This window comes from Gorilla gorilla, chromosome 19 (genome assembly GCF_029281585.2).
Source record: "Gorilla gorilla gorilla isolate KB3781 chromosome 19, NHGRI_mGorGor1-v2.1_pri, whole genome shotgun sequence".
Lineage (NCBI taxonomy): Eukaryota > Metazoa > Chordata > Mammalia > Primates > Hominidae > Gorilla > Gorilla gorilla.
The window spans coordinates 56505264-56528443 of record NC_073243.2 but is presented as its reverse complement, the minus strand read 5'-3'; the positions used below and the strand labels follow the sequence as shown (position 1 = coordinate 56528443).

The following is a 23180-nucleotide window of genomic DNA, read 5'->3' as shown; positions in this document are numbered from 1 at the left end:
TCCTCCTTCACTTATGAAGCTTAGTTTGGCTGGATATGAAATTCTGGGTTAAAAATTCTTTTCTTTAAGAATGTTGAATATTGGCCCCCACTCTCTTCTGGCTTGTAGGGTTTCTGCTGAAAGATCTACTGTTAGTCTGATGGGCTTCCCTTTGTGTGTAACCCGACCTTTCTCTCTGGCTGCCTTAACATTTTTTCCTACATTTCAACCTTGGTTAATCTGACAATTATGTGTCTTGTGGTTGCTCTTCTCAAGGAGTATCTTGGTGTTCTCTGTATTTCCTGAATTTGAATGTTGTCCTGCCTTGCTAGGTTGGGGAAGTTCTCCTGGATAATATCCTGAAGAGTGTTTTCCAGCTTGGTTCCATTCTCCCCATCACTTTCAGGTACACCAATCAAACATAGATTTGGTTTTTTCATATAGTTCCATCTTTCTTGGAGGCTTGTTCGTTTCTTTTTCCTCTTTTTTCTCTAAACTTCTCTTCTCATTTCATTTCGTTAATTTGATCTTCAATCACTGATACCCTTTCTTCCACGTGATGTAATTGGTTACTGAAACTTGTGCATGCATCATGTAGTTCTCGTGCCATAGTTTTCAGCTCCATCCATTTATTTACAGTCTTCTCTACACTGTTTATTCTAGTTAGCCATTCATCTAATCTTTTTTCAAGGTTTTTAGCCTCCTTGCTATGGGTTCAAACATCTCCTTTAGCCTGGAGAAGTTTGTTATTACCTACCTTCTGAAGCCTGCTTCTGTCAATTCGTTAAAGTCATTCTCCATCCAGCCTTGTTCCATTGCTGGCGAGTAGCTGTGATCCTTTTGAGAAGAAGAGGGACTCTGGTTTTTAGAATTTTCAGCTTTTCTGCTCTGGTTTCTCCCCATCTTTGTGGTTTAATCTACCTTTGGTCTTTGATGGTGGTGACCTACAGATGGGGTTTTGGTGTGGATGTCCTTTTTGCTGATGTTGATGCTATTCCTTTCTGTTTGTTAGCTTTCCTTCTAACAGTCAGGTCCCTCAGCTGCAGGTCCATTGGAGTTTGCTTGAGGTCCACTCCAGATCCTGTTTGCCTCGGTAACACCAGCAGAGGCTGCAAAACAGCAAATATTGCTGCCTGATCCTTCCTCTGGAAGCTTCGTCTCAGAGGGGCACCAAGCTGTATGAGGTGTCAGTCAGCCCCTACTGGGACGTGTCTCCCAGTTAGGCTACACGGGAGTCAGGGACCCACTTGAGGCAGTCTGTCTGTTCTCAGAGCTCAAACTCCATGCTGGGAGAACCACTGCTCTCTTCAGAGCTGTCAGACAGGGACGTTTAAGTCTGCAGAAGTTTCTGCTGCCTTTTGTTCAGCTTTGCCCTGCCCCCAGATGTAGAGTCTACAGAGGCAAGTGGGCCTCATTCAGCTGCAGTGGGCTCCACACAGTTCGAGCATCCTGGCCACTTTGTTTACCTACTCAAGCCTCAGCAATGGTGGATGCCTCTCCCCCAGCCAGCCTGCCACCTCGCAGTTCAATCTCAGACTGCTGCACTAGCAGTGACCAAGGCTCCATGGGTATGGGACCCACTGAGCCATGCGTGGGATATAATCTCCTGGTGTACCATTTGCTAAGACCATTGGAAAAGCCCAGTATTTAGGTCCTTTTTTCCAGTACAGTCTGTCATGGCTTCCCTTGGCTAGGAAAGGGAAATCCCCCGACACTTTGTGCTTCCTAGGTAAGGCGATGCCCTGCCCTGCTTCAGCTCAACCTCCATGGTCTGCACCCACTGTCCAACCAGTCCCAGTGAGATGAACCAGGTACCTTAGTTGGAAATGCAGAAATCACCCATCTTCTGCACTGATCATGCTGGGAGCTACAGACTGGAGCTGTTCCTATTTGGCTATCTTGAAACTGCATCTGCCTAAAAATATCTTAAAAGCTAAATAAAAAGGTTAAATGCAGTAATGAAGTTGGGGCCCTAATCTGATAGGACATTGGCTTTATAAGAGGAGGAGGAGAGATCACTCTTTGTATTCACCATGTGAGGACATAACTTTCTGTAAGCTTGGAGGACAGCCCTGATTAGAACCTAAATCAGTTGGCACCTTGATATTGGCCTTCCCAGCCTCTAAATCTGTGAGCAATAAATTTGTGTTGTTTTAGTAAAAAAAAGTAGTCATTCCACAAATATTTCAAAGAGAATGAGTTTAAATTTCAATAACAACCTGCTTATAGCAGCATACAACCAAGTAATAGAAGTAATCCAGCCCTTTCAAACTATTCTTACAGAACTAACAGAACAATTTGTTTGGTGCTTGGTGTATACTGCTTTGTATTGTTAATTATGTTCAGAATTATTTTTTTTCAACTTTAAGTTCCAGGGTACATGTGCAGGATGTGCATGTTTGTTACACAGGGAAATGTGTGCCGTGGTGGTTTGCTGCACACATCTACCCATAACCTAGGTATTAAGCCCAGCATCCATTAGCTATTCTTCCTCATGTGCTCCCTCCTCCTGCCCCCATTGACAAGCCCCAGTGTGTGTTGTTCCCTGACCATGTGTCCATATCATTCAGTTCCCACTTAAAAATGAGAACATGTGGTGTTTGGTTTTCTGTTCTTGTGTTAGTTTGCTGAGGATACAGCTTCCAGCTTCTTCCATGTCCTAGCAAAGGACATTATCTCATTCCTTTTTATGGCTGCATAGTATTCCATGGTGTATATGTACCAGATTTTCTTTACTCAGTCTATCCTTGATGAGCATTTTGGTTCATTCCATGTCTTTGCTGTTGTGAGTAGTGCTGCAATAAACATACACATGCATTTATCTTTATAACAGAATGATTTATATTCCTTTGGGTGTATAGCCATTAATGGGATTTCTGGATCAAATGGTATTTCTGCTCCTAGATCTTTAAGGAATCATCACACTGCCTTCCACGATGGTTGAACTAATTTAAACTCCCGCCAATAGTGTGAAAGCATTTCTTTTTCTCTGCAACCTTGCCAGCATCTGTTGTTTCTTGACTTTTTAATAATCACCATTCTGACTGGCATGAAATAGTATCTCATTGTGACTTTGATTTGCATTCTCTAATAATTAGTGATGTTAACCTTTTCTTCCTCTATGTCTGTTGGCCACATTTATGTCTTCTTTTGAGAAGTGTCTGTTTATGTCCTTAGCCCACTTTAATGGGGTTGTTTTTCACTTGTACATTTGTTTAAGTTTCTTATAGACTCTGGAGATTAGACCCTTGTCAGATGGATAGATTGCAAAATTTTTCTCCCATTCTGCAGGTTGTCTGTTCACTCTGATGATAGTTTCTTTTGCTGTCCAGAAGCTGTTTTGTTTAATTAGATCCCATTTGTCAATTTTTGCTTTAGTTGCAACTGCTTTTGGCATTTTATCATGAAATCTTTGCCCCTGCCTATGTCCTGAATGGTATTACCTAGATTTTCTTCCAAGGTTTTAGTAGTTTGGAGTTTTTTATTTGTCCTTAATCCATCTTGAGTTAATTCTGCATATGGCTAGCCAGTTCTCCCAGTATCACTTACTAAATAGGTAGTCCTTCCCCTATTGCTTGTTTTTGTCAGGTTTGTAAAAAATCAGATAGTTGTAGGTGTGTGGTCTTATTTCTGAGTTCTCTATTCTGTTTCATTTCTATGTGTCATTTTTTTGTACTGGTACCATGATGTTTGGGTTACTGTAGCCTTGTAGTATAATTTGAAGTCAGGTAACATGATGCCTTCAGCTTTGTTCTTTTTGCATAGGGTTGTCTTGGCTTTCCAAGCTCTTTTTTTTGGTTCCATATGAAATATAAAATAGTTTTTCCTAATTTTGTGAAGAACGGCAATAGTAGTTTAATGGGAATAGCATTGAATCTATAAAATACTCTGGGCAATATGGCCATTTTCACAATATTGATTCATCCTACTCACAAGCATGAAATATTTTTTTTATTTGTTTGTGTCTTCTCTGAATGTCCTTGAGCAATTGTTGGTAGTTCTTGAAGAGATCCTTCACTTCCCGTTAGCTGTATTCCTAGGTATTTTAATCTCTTTGTAGCAATTGTGAATGGGAGTTCATTTCTGATTTGGCTATCTGCTCACCTTTTGTTGGTGTATAGGAATGCTAGCAAATTCTGTGCATTGATTTTGTATCCTGAGACTTTGCTGAAGTTGCTTATCAACTTAAGAAGCTTTTGCACTGAGATGATGGGGTTTTGTAGATACAGGATCATGTCATCTGCAAACAAAGATAATTTAACTTCCTATCTTGAATAGGAGTGGGGAGAAAGGGCATCCTTGTCTTGTGCTGGATTTCAAGGGGAATGCTTCCAGTTTTTGCTCATTCAGTATGATATTGGCTGTGGGTCTGTCATGTATGGCTATTATTTTGAGGTATGTTCCTTCAACACCTAGTTTATCAAGAGTTGTTAACATGAAGGGATGTTTAATTTTATCCAAGGCCTTTTCTGTGTCTATTGAGATAATCATGTGGTTTTTGTCTTTAGTTCTGTTTATGTGATGTTATGTTTAGTCTGTTTATGTGATAAATTACATTTATTGACTTGCATATATGTTGAACCAGCTTTGCAACCCAGGGATGAAGCCAACTTGATCACGGTGGACAAGGTTTTTGATTGCTGCTGAATTTGGTTTCCTAGCATTTTATTGAGGATTTTTGCATTGATGTTCATCAGGGATCTTGGCCAGAAGTTTTCTTTTTTTGTAGTATCTCTGCCAGGTTTTTGTATCAGGATGATGCTGGTTTCATAAAATGAGTTAGGGAGCAGTTTCTTTTTTTCAATTGCTTGGAATAGTTTCAGTGGAAATCATACCAACTCTTCTTTGTACCTCTGATAGAATTCAGCTGTAAATCCATCTGGTCCTGGGCTTTTTTTGCTTGATAGGCTATTTATTACTGCCTCAATTTCAGAACTTGTTATTGGTCTATTCAGGGATTCAATTCCTTCCTGGTTCAATCTTGAGAGGGTGTATGTGCCCAGCAATATATCCATTTCTTCTAGATTTTCTAGTTTATTTGCATAGAAGTGTGTATTTTTCTGATGGTTATTTGTATTTCTTTGGAGTCAGTGATGATATCCCCTTGTCATTTCTGATTGTGTCTATTTGATTCTTCTATTAGTCTAGCTAGCCATCTATTTCATTATTTTTTTCAAAAAACTGGCTCTTGGATTTGTTGATTTTTTTGAAGAGTTTTTCGTGTCTCTGTCTCCTTCGGTTCTTTCTGTGTAAGGTTGTCTTTTTGTGTAGGGTTGTCTTTTTGTGTGGGTTGCTCTGATCTTGGTTATTTCTTGTCTTCTGCTAGCTTTGGTGTTTGCTCTTGGTTTAGTTACTTTAGTTATGATGTTAGGTTGTTGATTTCACATCTTTCTAGCTTTTTGATGTGGACATGTAGTGCTATAAATTTCCCTCTCAACACTGCCTTAACTGCATCGCAGAGATTCTGATATGCTGTCTCTTTGTTCTCATTAGTTTCAGGGTACTACTTGATTTCTGCCTTAATTTCATTATTTACCCAGAAGTCATTCAGGAGCGGGTTGTCCAACTTCCATGTAGTTGTGTGGTTTTGAGTCACTTTCTTAAACTTGCATTCTAATTTGATTGCACTGTGGTCTAAGAGACTGTTTGTTATGATTTCCATTCTTTTGCATTTGCTGAGGAGTGTTTTACTTCCAATTATGTGATCAGTTTTAGGGTAAGTGCCATGTGGCAATGAAAATAATGTATATTCTTTTGCTTTTTGGTGAAGAGTCCTGTAGATATCTATCAGGTCGGCTTGATCCAGAGCTGAGTTCAGGTCCTGAATATCTGTCAATTTTCTGTTTTCATGATCTAATATGGTCAGTGGAGTGTTAAAGTCTCCCACTATTATTGTGTGGGAGTCTAAGTCTCTTTGTAGGTCTCTAAGAACTTGCTTTATGAATTTGGGTGCTCCTATATTGGGTCCATATATATTTAGGAGAGTTAGCTCTTCTCATTGAACTGAAGCCTTTACCGTTATGTAAATGCCCTTGTCTTTTTTTATCTTTGTTGGTTTAAAGTCTGTTTTGTCAGAAACTAAGACCCCTGCTCTCTTCCGTTTTCCATGTGCTTGGTAAATTTTCCTTCATTCCTTTATTTTGAGCCTATGTATGTCTTTGCATGTAAGATGGGTCTCTTGAAGACAGCATACCAATGGGTCTTGACTCTTTATCCAGCTTGCCATTCTGTGTCTTTTAGTTGGGGCATTTACTCCATTTGCATTTAAGGTTAATATTGTTACATATGAATCTGATCCTGTCATCATGATGCTAGATGGTTATTTTGCAGACTTGTTTATGTGGTTGCTTCATAGTGTCACTGGTCTATATACTTCAGAGGGTTTCTGTAGTTGCTGGTAACAGTTTTTCTTTTCCATATTTAGTGCTTTTGTCAGGGGCTTTTGCAAGGCAGGCCTGGTGGTGATGAATTCCCTCAGCATTTGCTTGTCTGAAAAGGATCTTATTTCTCCTACACTTATGAAGCTTAGTTTGGCCAGATATGAAATTCTGGGTTGGAAATTCTTTTTTTAAAGAATGTTGACTATTGGCCTCCAAACTCCTGGCTTGTAGGGTTTCTGCTGAGAGGTCTGCTGTTAGTCCGATGGGCTTCCCTTTGTAGGTGACCTGACCTTTCTCTCTGGCTGCCCTTAACATTTTTTCTTCCATTTCAACCTTGGAGATTCTGATGATTATGTGTCTTGGGGTTGATTTTCTCATGGAGAGGAACCCCTTACAGGGGTTCTCTGAAGTTACTGCATTTGAATGTTGAACTATCTTGCTAGGTTGGGGAAGTTCTCCTGGATGATATCCTAAAGTATGTTTTCTAACTTAGTTCTGTTTTCCCACCTCCTTAGGTAGCCCAATCAGTCATAGTCTTGGTCTTTTTACATAATCCCATAGTTCTTGGAGGTTTTTTTCATTCCTTTTGATTATTTTTTCTCTATTCTTGTCTGTCCGTCTTATTTCAGAAAGACAGTCTTGAAGCTCAGATTTTTTCCTCCACTTGGTCTATTCTACTATTGATACTTGTGATTGCATTGTGATGTTTTCATGTGTGTTTTTCAGCTCCATCAGGTCAGTTATGTTCCTCTCTAAACTGGCTATTCTGGTTATCAGCTTCTGTATTGTTTTATCATGATTCTTAGCTTCTTTGCAATGGGTTAGAACATTCTCCTTTGGCTCAGCGAAATTTGTTATTACCCACCTTCTGAATCCTACTCCTGCCAATTCAACCATCTCAGCCTCAACCCAGTTCTGTGCCCTTGCTGGAGAGGTGCTGTGGTCACTTGGAGGAGAAGAGGCACTCTGGCTTTCTTAGTTTTCAGGGGTTTTGCTTTGATTCTTTCTCATCTTTGTGGGCTTACCTACTTTCGATAGTTCAGGTTGCTAACCTTTGAATGGGGTTTTAATGAGGTCTCTTTTTGTTGATGTTGTTGTTTCCCCCCCTTTTAACAGTCAGGCCACTTTTCCATAGGGCTGCTGTGGTTTGCTGGGGATCCACTCCAGCTTATTGTTGCCTCAGTTCCTCCCACACCTGGAGTTGTGCACCAGCGAAGGCTGCAAAACAGCAAAGATGGCAGTTTGCTCCTTCCTCTGGCAGCTCCACCCCAGTAAGGCAACAGCCCAATGCCAGCCTGAACACTCCTGTAGAAGGTATCTGGAGACTCCTGTTGGGAGGTCTCACCCAGTCAGGAGTAACGGGATCAGGGACCTGCTTTAAAAAGCAGTCTGGCTGCCCCTTGGCAGAACAGATGCTCTGGGGGTGGGGATCCCTGCCTCATCCAGACCCCCCAGATTCTCCAGAGTGCAGACTGGAAAGACTAAGTCAACTGAACTGTAGTGATAGTGGCTGCCCCTCCTTGCAGGGGCTCTGTCCCAGGGAGAGATCAGAGTTCCATCCATGTAACTCTGGCTGGAGTTGCTAAAATTCCCACAGGGAGGCCCTACCTGGTAAGGAGGGATGGGTTGGAGTCCCACTTGAGGAAGCAGTTTTGCCATGATCTGGCACAGTAGTGGTAGTATGTTGTGGGGAACTCCTCCCAGTCTGGACCACTTGGACTCCCCATAGCCAGCCGGCAAGAACTGCCAACTCAAACCGCAGTGATCTGCCTCAGGCAGTCTCCAGCCTGCTGCTGCTGGCCAGCTGGAATTCCAAGCCAGTGGGTCTTAACTTGTGAGGTGCCATGGGAGTGAGGCCTGCATAATGACACCACTTGGCTCCCTGGATTCAGCCCCCTTCCTAGGAAATGGATCTCCCACCTTGCCAGAATTCCCAAGACCAGAGTATGCAAAGCTCCTGGGTCTCTGTGTGTGCCCAAGCAGCCACTTCGCCAAGACCACACACTCTGTGCTTTGGACCAGAGGCCCTGGTGGCGTGGGCTCACAAGGGGATCTCCTGATCTATGGATTGCAAAGATCCATGGGAAAAGCATGCTTTCCCAGGTGGGGTCACACAGTCAGTCATCACCTCCCTTGGCTGGGAATGTGGGCTCCCCTGGCTCTGTGCCTCTCCCAGATGGGATATCTTCCCACCCTGCTTTTCCTTGCTCTCCATGGGTTGAGCTGTCCACCTAGTCAGTCCCAATGCAAGAACCTGGATTCCTCAGTTGAAGGTGCAGAATTCACTTGCTGTTTTTATTCCACTTTGTGAGAGCTGCAGACTGCAGCTGCGTCTAATCAACCATCTTGGCCCACCCACCCAAAAAAGTTAAAATTGTTTCTTTAAAATATGTGTTGCTATCCTTTGGCTCTGTGTTCCCACCAAAATCTGTCAAATTGTAATTCCCAGTGTTGGAAGAGGGGTCTCATGGGAAGTGATTGAATCATGGGGGCAGATTGATTTGTGGTTTAATTGATTAACCATAAATATAGAAATGATTACATCTGTTCTTTCAACTCCAGTTAGGTGTGGATCTAGGCTAAGGAAACTGAATGCTGAGATTTATGGCAATTTTGGGACTACTACAACTGGTAAGAAGCTTCCTTGTCTCCAGTTGTCAAGGCATTTAAGAAAAATTAATCCAAGAGATTTTATTATTGTAAGAAGTACACAATGCTGATATTGTGAACAAAGTATGCCAATGATGGCAGTTGGTAATAATAATGTATTATATCAATAGACTTTCTCCTACTAAAGGTTACTGATGGCATTTTAAGATATTTTTTAAACTACAATTTCCCTCAATTTTATCATAAAAATTATAAAAATGTTGTAAATGAACATTCATTTATCACTTAAGTTTACTAGTAAACATTTTATCACATGTTTTCACCTCCCTGCCTTCCCTCTCCATTTGTGCATTGGAAAACACACACTCTCACGCACTCTCTCTTGTTTAAAGGTAAGGTATACAAGGAGGTGAAAGATCTCTACAAGGATAACTACAAAACACTGCAGAAAGAAATCACAGATGACACAAACAAATGGAAAAACATTTCATACTCATGGTTTGAAAGAATTAGTATCATTTAAATGGTTATGTTGCCCAAAGCAATCTACAAATTTAATGCTATTTCTATCAAACTATCAATGCCACTATTCACAGAATTAGAAGAAAAAAAAAAACTATTCTAAAATTCAGATTGAACGAAAAAAGAGCCCAAATAGCCAAAGCAAGCCTAAGCCAAAAGAACAAAGGCAGAGGATCACATTACTCATCTTCAAACTATAAGGCTACAGTAACCAAAACAGCATGGTACTGGTACAAAAACAAACACAGACTAATGGAACAGAACAGAGAACCCAGAAATAAAGCCACACACTTTAAACCATCTGATCTTCAACAAAGTTGACAAAAATAAGCAATGGGGAAATGAGTCACTGTTCAATAAATGGTGCTGGATTAGCTGGCTAGCCATATGCAGCAAAATGAAACTGGACCCCTACCTTTAATCATATACAAAATTCGCAGTGTTGGGAAGATTTAAATGTAAGACCTCAAAGTATACTTATTCTAGAAGAAAACCTAGGAAATAACATTCTGGAAATAAGCCTGGGCAAAGAATTCATGACTAAGTCCTCAAAAGTAATTGCAACAAAAACAAATATTGACAAATGAAACATAATTATACCAAAGAGCTTCTGCATAGCAAAAGAAGCTATCAACAGAGTAAACAGACAACCTACAAAATGAGAGAAAATATTCATAAGCTATGGTCTGACAAAGGTCAAATATCCAGAACTTAAATTTACAAGCCAAAAAAAAAAAAAAATCCCCATTAAAAAGTAGGCAAAGGGCCGGGCGCGGTGGCTCACGCCTGTAATCCCAGCACTTTGGGAGGCCGAGGCGGGCGGATCACGAGGTCAGGAGATCGAGACCATCCTGGCTAACATGGTGAAACCCCGTCTCTACTAAAAATACAAAAAATTAGCCGGGCGTGGTGGCGGGCGCCTGTAGTCCCAGCTACTCGGGAGGCTGAGGCAGGAGAATGGCGTGAACCCGGGAGGCGGAGCTTGCAGTGAGCTGAGATTGCGCCACTGCACTCCAGCCTGGGCGACAGAGCCAGACTCCGTCTCAAAAAAAAAAAAAAAAAAAAAAGTAGGCAAAGGACATGAGCAGACACTTCTAAAAGACATATAAGTAGCCAACAAACATATGAGAAAATGCTTGACATCACTGATCATCAGAGAAATACAAATAAAAACCACAATGAGATGCTATCTCACACCAGTCAGAAAGATAGATGGGTGCTCCCAAGGCTGCAAAGAACAGGGAATGCTTATACACTGCTGGTGAGAATCTAAAGTATGTTAGCCATTGTGGAAAGCAGTTTGGAGATTTCTCAAAGAGCCTAAAACAGAACTACCACTGGACCCAGCAATTTTATTACTGGGTATATATCCAAAGGAAAATAAATCACTCTGTCAAAAAGACACATGCACTCATATGTTCATTGCAGCACTATTCACAATAGCAAAGACACGGAATCAACCTAGGTGCCTATCAACGGTGGATTTGATAAAGAAAATGTGGTACATATATACCATGGAATACTATACAACCATATAAAAGAATGTAATCACGTCCTTTACAGCAACATGGATGCAGCTAGAGGCCATTATCCTAAGCAAATTAATGCAGGAACAAAAAACCAAATGCCACATGTTCTCACTTGTGAGAATTAAACACTGGGTACACATGGACATAAAGATAGGAAAAATAGACTAGAGACTATAGAAAAATAGAAGATAGGAAAAATAGACTAGACTATAGAAAAATAAAGATAGGAAAAATAGACTAGAGACTACTGGAGCTGTGGGAAAGAGAGGAAAGGGGCTGAAAAACTACCTACTGGGTACTATGCTCACTATCTAAGTGGTGGGATCATTTGTACCCCAACCCTCAGCATTATGCAATGTACCATAAACCTGCACATGTACCCTCTGGATCTAAAATAAAAGTTGAAATTATTTTTAAAAATTAAATAAATGAATTAAAATAAAAGTGAGGTAGACATCACGATTTCATTTCTAAATATAGTTCGGAGTGTATCTCTTCAGGAAAAAAAAAAAGACATTATTCTTTATTAACTACAATAGCAATTGTCACAGTTTTTTTAAATGGATGGGAGGGGAGGGGCCAAGGTGGCTGAATAGAAACAGCTCCGGTTTGCAGCTCCCAGCGAGACCAACTCAGAAGGTGGGTGATTTCTGCATTTCCAACTGAGGTACCCAGTTCATCTCAGTGGGACTGGATAGGCAGTGGGTGCAACCCACAGAGAGTGAACAGAAGCAAGATGGGGCGTCACTTCACGTAGGAAGTGCAAGGGACCTCCCTCCCCCAGCCAACGGAAGCTGTGAGGGACTGTGCTACCCAGCCTGGGTACTATGCTTTTCTAATGGTTTTTGCAATCTGCAGATCAGTAGATTCCCTCATGAGCCTACACCACCAGGGCCCCGGGTTTCAAGCACAAAACTGGGTGGCTGAGCAGGCACCAAACTGCAGGAGATTTTTTTTTTCATACCCCAGTGGTGCCTGGAACCCTGGCAAGACAGAACCATTCACTCCCCTGGAAAGGAGGCTGAAGCCAGGGAGCCAAGTGGTCTCACTCAGCGGGTCCCACTCCCATGGAGCCCAGCAAGCTAAGAACCACTGGCTTGAAATTCTCACTGCCAGCACAGAAGTCTGGAGTTGACGTGGGATGATGGAGCTTGGAGTGGGGAGGGGCATCCACCATTACTGAGGCTTTAGTAGGTGGTTTTCCCCTGACAGTGCTAAGGAGACTAGGAGGTTAGGACTGGGCAGAATTTACCACAGTGTGGCAAAGCGGCTGTGGCCAGACTGCTTCTCTCGATTGCTCCTCACCGGGCAGGGCATCTCTGAAGAAAATGGAGCAGCCCCAGTCAGAGGCTTACAGATAAAACTGTCATCTTCCTGGGACAGAGCACCTGTGGGGAGGGCCGTCTGTGGGCGCAGCTTCAGCGGACTTAATCTTTTCTGCCTGCCAGCTCTGAAGAGAGCAGCTGATCCTGACAAGGGCGATTCTCCCAGCAAAGTGCACCAGCTCTGCAAAGGGACAGACTGCCTCCTCAAGGGGGTCCCTGACCCCCCATGCCTCCTCACTGGGAGACACCTCCCAACAGGGATCGACAGAAACCTCATACAAGAGAGCTCCAGCTGGCATCAGGCTTCTGGGACGAAGCTTCCAGAGGAAGGAGCAGGCAGCAATCTTTGCTATTCTGCATCCTCCACTGGTGATACCCAGGTGAACACGGTCTGGAGTGAACCTCCAGCAAAATGCAGCAGACATGCAGAAGAGGAACCTGACTGTTAGAAAAAAAACAAACTAACAGAACGCAACAACAACCAAAAAACCCACACAGAAACCCCATCCAAAGGTCACCAACCTCAAAGATCAAAGATAGATATATCCATGAAGATGAGGAAAAACCAGTGTAAAAACACTCAAAATTCCAAAAACCGGAATGCCTCTTCTCTTCCAAATGATGGCAACTCCTCTCCAGCAAGGGCACAAAACTGGACAGAGATGAGATTGATGAATTGACAGAAGTAGGCTTCAGAAGGCAGGTAATAACAAACTCCTGTGAGCTAAAGGAGCATCTTCTAACCCAAGGCAAGAAAGCTAAGAACCTTGACAAAAGGTTACGGGAACTGCTAACTAGAATAACTAGAGTTTACAGAGGAACATAAATGAACTGATGGAGGTGAAAATTACAGCACAAGAACTTTGTGAAGCATACACAAGTATCAATAGCTGAATTGATCAAGTGGAACAAAAGATATCAAAGATTAAAGATCAACTTGCTGAAATAAGGCATAAAGACAAGATTGGAAAAGAATGAAAGGGAACAAACAAAGCCTCCAAGAAATGTGAGACTATGTAAAAAGACCAAACCTACAATTGATTGGTGTACCTGAGAGTGACAGGGAGAATGGAACCAAGTTGGAAAACACACTTCAGGATATTATCCAGGAGAACTACCCCAACCTAGCAAGACAGGCTGACATTCAAATTCAGGAAATACAGAGAACACCACTAAGATACTCCAAACCCCAAGAAACATAAGCATCAGATTCTCCAAGATTGACACGAAGGAAAAATTGTTAAGGGCAACCAGAGAGAAAGGTCAGGTTACCTACAAAGGGAAGCCCATCGGATTAACAGCAGACCTCTCAGCAGAAACTCTACAAGCCAGAAGAGAGTGGGGGCCAATATTCAACATTCTTAAAGAAAAGAATTATCAACCCAGAATTTCATATCCAGCCAAACTAAGCTTCATAAGTGAAGGAGAAATAAAACCCTTTACAAACAAGCAAATTCTGAGGGATTCTGTCACCACCAGGCCTGCCTTACAAGAGCTCCCAAAGGAAGCACTAAACATGGAAAGGAACAATCAGTACCAGCCACTGCAAAAACATACCAAATTGTAAAGACCATCGACACTATGAAGCAACCACATAAACAAGTTTGCAAAATAACCAGATAACATCATGATGACAGGATCAAACTCACACATACACACATAACAATATTAACCTTAAATGCAAATGGGCTAAATACCCCAATTAAAAGACACAGACTGCCAAGTTGGATAAAGAGTCAAAACCCATTGGTGTGCTATGTTCAGGAGACCCACCTCACAGGCAGAGAGACACAAAGGCTCAAAATAAAGGCATAAAGGAATATTTACCAAGCAAATGAAAAGGAAAAAAAAGCAGGGGTTGCAATCCTAGTCTCTGATAAAACAGACTTTAAGCGAACAAAGATAAAAAAAACACGAAGGGCATTACATGATGGTAAAGGGATCAGTGCAACAAGAAGAGCTAACTATCCTAAATATATATGGACCCAATACAGAAGCACCCAGATTCATAAAGCAAGTTCTTAGAGACCCACAAAGAGACTTAGACTCCCACACAATAATAGTGGGAGACTTTAACACCCCATTGTCAATATTAGACAAATCAACAGGACAAAAAATTAGCAAGGATATTCAGGACATGAACTCAGCTTTGGGTCAAGTAGACCTAATAGACATCTACAGCACTCTCTACCCCACATCAACAGAATATACATTCTTCTCAGTGCCACATGGTACTTACTCTAAAATTGACCACATAATTGGAAGTAAAACGCTCCTCAGCAAATGTAAAAGAATGGAAATCATAACAAACAGTCTCTCACATCACAGTGCAATCAAATTAGAACTTAGGATTAGAAACTCACTCAAAATCACACAACTACATGGAAATTGATCAACCTGCTCCTGAATGACTCCTGGGTAAATAACAAACTTAAGGCAGAAATAAAGAACTTCTTTGAAACCAATGAGAACAAAGAGACAATATACCAGAATCTCTGGGACATAGCTAAAGCAGAGTTAAGAGGGAAACTGATAGCACTAAATGCCCACATCAGAAAGCTGGAAAGATCTGAAATAGACACCCTAACATCACAATTAAAAGAACTAGAGAGGCAAGAGCAAACACATTCAAAAGCTAGCAGCAGACGAGACGAGAAATAGCTAAGATCAGAGCAGAATTGAAGGAGAGAGAGACACAAAAAACCCTTCAAAAAAATAATTGAATCCAGGAGCTGGTATTTTGAAAAAAATTAACAAAATAGATAGACCACTAGCTAGACTAATAAAGAAGAAAAGAGAGAAGAATCAAATAGACACAATACAAAACTATGAAGGGGATATCACCACTGATTCCACAGAAATACAAATAACCATCAGAGAATACTATAAACACCTCTACACAAATACGCTAGAAAATCTAGAAGAAATGGATAAATTCCTGGACATGCACACCCTCCCAAGACTAAACCAGGAAGAAGTCGAACCCGTGAATAGACCAATAACAATTTCTGACATTGAGGTAGTAATAGCCCACCAACCAAAAAAAGCCCAGGATCAGACAGATTCACGCCGAATTGTACCCGAGATACAAAAAGGAGCTGGTACCATTCCTTCTGGAACTATTCCAAACAATAGAAAAGGAGGGACTCCTCCTTAACTTATTTTATGAGGCCAGCATCATCCTGGTATCAAAACCTGGCAGAGATACAACAAAAAAAAATTTCAAACCAATATCCCTGATGAACATCAATGCGAAAATCCTCAGTACTGACAAACTGAATCCAGCGGTACATCAAAAAGCTTATCTACCACAATCAAGTCGGCTTCATCCCTGGGATGCAAAGCTGGGTTCAACATATGCAAATCAATAAACACAGTCCATCACATAAACAGAATCAATGACAAAAACCACACGATTATCTCAATAGATGCAGAAATGACCTTTGATAAAATTCAACATCCCTTCATGTTAAAATACACTAGGTATTGATGGAACACATCTCAAAATAATAAGAGCTATTTATGACAAACCCATAGCCAGTATCACACTGAATGGGCAAAAACTGGATGCATTCCCTTTGAAAACCGGCACAAGACAAGGATGCCCTCTCTCACCACTCCTATTCAACATAGTGTTGGAAGTTCTGGCCAGGGCAATCAGGCAAGAGAAAGAAATAAAAGGTATTCAAATAGGAAGAGAGGAAGTCAAACTGTCTGTTTGCAGATGACATTATTGTATATTTAGAAAATCCCATAATCTCAGCCCAAAAACTCCTTAAGCTGATAAGCAACTTCAGCAAAGTCTCAGGATATGAAATCAATGTGCAAAAATCACCAGCATTCCTATACACCAACAATAGACAAGCAGACAGCCAAATCATGAGTGAACCCCTATTCACAATTGGTACAAAGAGAATAAATACCTAGGAATCCAACTTACAAGGGATGTGAAGGACCTCTTCAAGGAGAACTACAAACCACTGCTCAAGGAAATAAGAGAATATGCAAACAAATGTAAAAAAAAAATTCCATGCTCATGGATAGGAAGAATCAATATTGTGAAAATTGCCATACTGCCCAAAGTAATCTGTAGATTCAATGCTATTCCCATCAAGCCACCATTGACTTTCTTTGTAGAATTAGAAAAAATTGCCTTAAATTTCATATGGACCAAAAAAGAGCCCATATACCCAAGACAATCCTAAGCAAAAAAAATAAAGCTGGAGGCATCACACTACCTGACTTCAAACTATACTACAAGGCTACAGTAACCAAAACAGCATGGTACTGGTTCCAAAACAGATACATAGGATGATAGAACAGAACAGAGACCTCAAAAATAATGTCACAAATCTACAACCATCTGATCTTTGACAAACCTGACAAAAACAAGCAATGGGGAAAGGATTCCCTATTTAATAAATGATGCTGCAAAAACTGGCTAGCCATATGCAGAAAACTGAAACTGAACCCCTTCCTTATCCCTTAGACAAAAATTAACTCAAGATGGATTAAAGACTTAAATGTAAAACCCAAAACCCAAAACCATAAAAACTCTAGAAGAAAACCTAGCCAATGCCATTCAGGACATAGGTATGGGCAAAGACTTCATGACTAAAACACCAAAATCCATTGCAACAAAAACCAAAATTGACAAATGGGATCTAATTAAACCTACAGAGCTTCTGCACAGCAAAAGAAACTATCATCAGAGTGAACAGGCAACCCACAGAACGGGAGAAAATGTTTGCAATCTACCCATCTGACAAAGGTCTAATATCCAGAATCTAGAAGAAACTTAAACACATTTACAGTAAAAAAAAAAAAAAAAAACAAAACATCAAAAAGTGGGTGAAGGATATGAACAGACACTTCTCAAAAGAAGACATGTATGTGGCCAACAAACATATAAAAAAAACTTTATCATCACTGTCATTAGAGAAATGCAAATCAAAACCACAATGAGATACCATCTCACACCAGTTAGAATGGTGATTATTAAAAACTCAGGAAACAACAGATGCTGGAGAGGCTGTGGAGAAATAGGAACGCTTTTACACAGTTGGTGGGAGTGTAAATTAGTTCAACCATTGTGGAAGACAATGTGGCCATTCCTCAAGGACCTAGAACCAGAAATACCATTTGACCCAGCAATCCTATTACTGGGTATATACCCAAAGGATTATAAATCATTCTACTATAAAGACACATGCACATGTATGTTTATTGTGGCACTATTTACAATAACAAAGACTTGGAACCAACCCAAATGCCCACCAATGATAGACAGGATAAAGAAAATGTGACACATGTACACTGTGGAATACTATGCAGCCATAAGAAAGAATGAGTTCATGTCCTTTGCAGGGACATGGATTAAGCTGGAAGCCATCATTCTCAGCAAACTAACACAGGTACAGAAAACCAAACACTGCATGTTCTCACTCATAAGTGGGAGCTGAACAATGAGAACACATGGACACAGGGAGAGGAACATGACACACTAGGGTCTGCTGGGGGGGGGGGTGGGAGGCAAGGGGAGGAAGAGCATTAGGACAAATACCTAATGCACGCAGGCTTAAAACCTAGATGATGGGTTGACAGGTGCAGCAAACCACCATGGCACATGTATACCTATGTGACAAACCTGCACACTCTGCACATGTATCCCAGAACTTAAAGAAAAATAAATAAAATAAAATAAAATAAAACAGACAGATGGGGAGGGGGAATTGACAGATTTCCCCAGTTTTCCCTGATACTATATATCAATTTTTAAAAATACAGGATCCAATCCGTAATCATACATTGGGTTTATTCTCCTCTAATCTTGAACAGTTCACCTGCTTTTTTGTTTCTTTCATGATATTCAGAATTTTTAAGAAATCCAAGGTTAGTCATTTTATAGAATGTTCTGTGATTTAGGTTCCTCTGGTTGTTTCCTCATGATTAGATTAAAGTTAAGCATTTTTGGTAAGAATATTATATATGTAATATGTTTTTCTCAAAGAGTCCCTTCTGGAGGTACATAAAGGCAGTAATTATTCCTGATGTTAAGTTTGATCACTCAGTTAAAGTGGTACATACCAGATTTCTCCATCATACGTTATTAATCTAAGGGTTGATGCTTTGATATTTCATGAATCCTGATTCCCCACAAAATTTCATCAAATTGTTTTAACATCTTTTGATTATCCTTGCTTGAATTAGGTATTACTGATGGTTGTAAGATGGTCATTTTCTATGCTATCATTTCTTCTACAGTTACTGGCTGGACTCACTAGGTTTTTGTTGTTGCCATCATTATTTTTGTTAATTACTATCGAACCATAGATTCTTTTTTTAAATTACCTCTCTAATACCACCAGCAACAAACTACAGGTAAAGTTCAAGATGTTTTTACTTGATTCTTTTTGTCTTCAGAATAAAAATTATACAGGAGATAAAGTCAGAGTACTCTGTCTCAAGTTACTTGAATTAATTGGTTACTTGGTTGAGAAGATCATATTGTTAGAATTTATATGCAGAGTGATCTAAAGTCAGATTTTCCATTCCATGACTAGGATGGCCCATGTGGAGCAAGACAAAGTGAAGAAATGTTGGAAGAAATATTACTCAGAATTAACATCTACAAAAACAAAAGAATAAGATGATACTTTTGGAGTTTTCCATTATTGTGTAAAACAAAACAAAACAAAATTCTTAACATATCTTATTTGATGAAGCATTTGTTTTCTGGTGTGACTTGGTTTTCCATTTATAAATCAGTGCATGAGAAGATGAATTCATTTCCAGTTTTATTGAATACAAAATGCCAATGAGCTATCCAGCTGAAGATGCATAGCAGACAACAGGAAGTGTGGGTTTGAAGCCTAACAAACTGACCAAGAGCATTGGCTATACTGTAAAAATTAAAGCTATGGCAGTAAACAGGACAATAGAGGCAAGATTAAGAGGAAGAGAAGAGAGGCCAAGTACAGTCTCTTGGGGGAAAATATTTCTGGTAAACAAAGAGGAAGATGTGATAAATAAGGAATAGAGAAAGCCAATAAAGGATTTTTTTTTAATGAAAAGACTTGCATTTAGGCTCAAGGCTACATGCTTCTTTATAGATTGATAGGTGCTGCCAATGCTCAGAGAATGACACCCTGAGTATGGGTGCCTTGGCACGTGCTGAGTCCTTTCAACTGAAAAAGATTGGAAGGGCATCAGAAACAAGGTCTCTCTAATCTCCCTTACATCCTCCTTTCTCCCCCAAGGCATATCATAAAAACCAGAACTCTTCCCTGAAGTGGTCATAGAAACTAAAAATCCTTACCCCTAAAGCAAGCCATGAAATCTAAAAAGGTCACTCTCTGACCTACCTTCCCTGAAAGTGAGACCCTTTTGTCCTGCCATGTGCCCAAAGGAAAAGAGTACTGCAGAGAGAGGCGAAGAAGAATCTTAACAAAGAACCTTTTTATGTTCCCCAAAGTTATTACCATTAGATCATGCCCCTTTTTCCAATCATATTTATCCACAAATGTCTACTTCTTTCATGGGGCTTAGCATAAAAGTACACAGTTTTCCCTGGGTCTTTGGGTCTTCATTTCTAAAGTCTCCTACTCCCCGTAAAACACTGTTAAATAAAGTTATGTATTTCTCTTGTTAATCTGTCTTTTTTATGGGGTATCAGTCATGACCCTTATGATGGGCAAGGAAAAGATATTAGGTTAGTACAAAAGCAATTGCAGCTTTTGCACTGTTGAAATTTGCTGTTTGATATTCAAATTCATTCTTACATAACTGTGGTTATGTTATACATCTTTTTAACGCATGTTTCTCACTTTATTTTTTTTGCTAATGACTTATTACTTGCTGTTTATCTTATATTTATTTTAGACTATGGAAATGCTGTTAGACAAAAAGCAAATTTGAGCAATTTTCTCATTTGAGTTCAAAATATGTCATAAAACAGTGGAGACAACTCGGAACATCAGTAAAGCATTTGGCCCAGGAACTGTTACTGAACATACAATGTAGTGGCGGTTCAAGAAGTTTTGCAAAGGAGATGAGAGCCTTGAAGATGAGGAGCATAGTGGCTGGCCATCGAAGTTGACAACAACCAATTGAGAGAATCTTTGAAGCTGATCCTCTTACAACTACACAAGAAGTTGCCTTAAAACTCAACACCAACCATTCTATGGTCATTTGTAATTTGAAGCAAATTGGAAAGGTGAAAAAGCTTGATAAGCGGGTGTCTCATGAGCTGAGCAGAAATTTAAAAAAATCATCATTTTGAAGTGTCATCTCTCATTCTGTGCAGTGACAATGAACCATGTATCAATCGAATTATGATGTACAACAAAAAGTGGATTTTATACAATAACCAGTGATGACCAGCTGAGTGGTTAGACCAAGAAGAAGCTCCAAAGCCCTTCCCAAAGCCAAACCTGCACGAGAAAAAGGTCATGGTCACTGTTTGGTAGTCTGCTGCCAGTCTAATCCGCTACAGCTTTCTGAATTCTGGCAAAAGCATTACAACTGAGAAGTATGCTCAGCAAATCAATGAGATGCACCAAAACCCACAATGCCTGCAGTTGCCATTTGCCAACAGAAAGGGCCCAATTCTTCTCCACAACACCACCTGACTGCACGTTGCACAACCAATGCTTCAACAGTTTAATGAATTGGGCTACGAAGTTTTGCCTCATCTGTCATACTCACCTGACCTCTCGCCAACCGACTACCACTTCTTCAAGCACCTCGACAACTTTTTGCAGCGAAAATGCTTCCACAACCAGCAGGAAGCAGAAAATGCTTCCCAAGGGTTCGCTGAATCCCAAAGCATGGATTTTTACCCTACAGGAATAAACAAACTTATTTCTCATTGGAAAAAACGTGTTCATTGTAATGATTCCTGTTTTGGTTAATAAAGGTGTGTTTGAACCTATTTATGATTTAAAATTCACAGGCTGAAACTGTAACTACTTTTGCACCAACTACAGTTTTCACCCCTACTGTTTTTAGAGTCAAGATTACTAGAATGTCAGAAACGAACAAAATTAGACGTAACTTCATAAAGACAATGTAGTCCTGATAGTAAGTATAAAGGTCGTTTAGTCTTTGTATCAGTTTCTTGTCATTGCTGTAACAAATTACCACAAACTCGGTGCCTTAAAACAACATTCTACAGTTTTAGAGGTCGCAAGTCCGGAATCATTCACTGGCCAAAACCAAAGTGTTGAGAGACCTTCATTTCCTCCAGAGGCCCTAGGGGAGAATCCACTTTCTGTCTTTTTCAGCTTCTAGAGCGTCATTTCTTTGGCTTGTAGCCCCTTCCTCTATTTTCAAAACCAGTAGCATCTTGTTTCAGTCTTCTCATCACCTTTCCCTTCTCAGGTCAAATTTCCCTCTGCTTCCCTCTTATAAGGACACTTTTGATTACATTTAGGATCCATTCAGATAATCCAAAATGTGGGAAAATAAAACCATAAAAAATGTTCCAGAACCACATCACTCTTCAGGCTGCTAATCTCTGTCAAGTTTGTTTGGTAGTATCATATTTATCAGCATTTACATGAAGCATTACTTTTCAGAAGGATTTTAAATAGCTATCATTAAAGCTATGGTGGCCAGGCATGGTAGCTCATGCCTATAATCCCAGCACTTAGGGAGGCTGAGGCAAAAGGATTGCTTGAGGCCAGGAGTTTGAGACTAGCCTGGCCAATATAGCGAAACTCTGTCTGTGTTTTAAATAAAATAAATAAAGTTGTGGAACAAGGAGTAAATTGTGCAAGTTTACAAAACCAATCTTTTCATCAAAATGAAGCCTCATGCTGTCTGTTCTTTTGAATAGTTCTTAGAATGGCCACATGCCCATTTTGACCTCACTGTGACAAAGTGAGGGTTGTTTGAGCCAAGAAAAGTCTAAACTAAATAAGTAAATACAGTAAAAAGTTAAGTTTATTAGATTTAATTTCCCCTTTGGAAAAGAGCCCAAAACATGGCATTCTAAAGCAAGACAACCCTTAGATCAAATCTCAGATGTGCCATCTGTACTTGACCAATCTGAGCCTTAGTGTCTTCGTCAAATGACATTGAATAAATAAGCACTTGATAGATGCTTAATAAATGTTGGGCACTTTCTTTTTCATGAAAATTTACATCATTCATTAAATATTATTTGACTGTCTACCATGTGGCCAGGCATTAGCAGACACACATAAATTTAACCTAAGATTTCTATTTTAGTAATTTTTTAAACCTTAATGTGAGATATAAAGATAAAGCAAGATGTCTACAGATATGAGAATAATTTAAATAAAATAATGTACAGTTTAACATTCAAAGTTGTGTTTATAATTGAGAATAAAGAAGACCTACTGACCTGTGAGATATATATGAGATATATATATATATATATATATACACACATGTATTTTCATCCATGGTTCCTAGCTTATAGCTCCCATAACCTTTGTTACAGTCTTTTATTATAATGTTGGGGTGTTTTAGGCCTCAGAAACAGGCCTCAGGAAACAGAATCAATCAATCACTCTCTCTCTCTCACCTTCTCCTGCCCAAACAAGGAATCTAACCTGATTGTAGGTCATAAGACCCTTATTCCAGAGAGGGTCCTGCCCCATATTCTGGAGGAAGGAATGTTGCACAGAGAGGCCAAGAGGAATCTGAACAGGCAGGCATTGCTGGGTAATGTGATTTGGTTTGGCTCTGTGTCCCCACACAAATCTCATGTTGAATTGTAATCTTTCAGTGTTGGAAGTGGGAGGTGAATGGATCACGGGAGCAGACTTCCCCCTTGCTGTTCTTGTGATAGTGATTGAGTTCTCACA

The 23180-nt window shown here is 40.1% G+C and overlaps 1 long non-coding RNA gene across 1 annotated transcript; it reads left to right on the top strand.

Annotated features, from left to right (window-relative positions):
- The first annotated feature begins 8921 nt into the window (after positions 1–8921).
- On the top strand, positions 8922–21277 carry LOC134757601 (uncharacterized). Its single transcript, XR_010131770.1, has 2 exons — positions 8922–8990; positions 20227–21277. It is a non-coding gene; the product is annotated as an uncharacterized lncRNA (long non-coding RNA).
- Positions 21278–23180: the final 1903 nt, after the last annotated feature.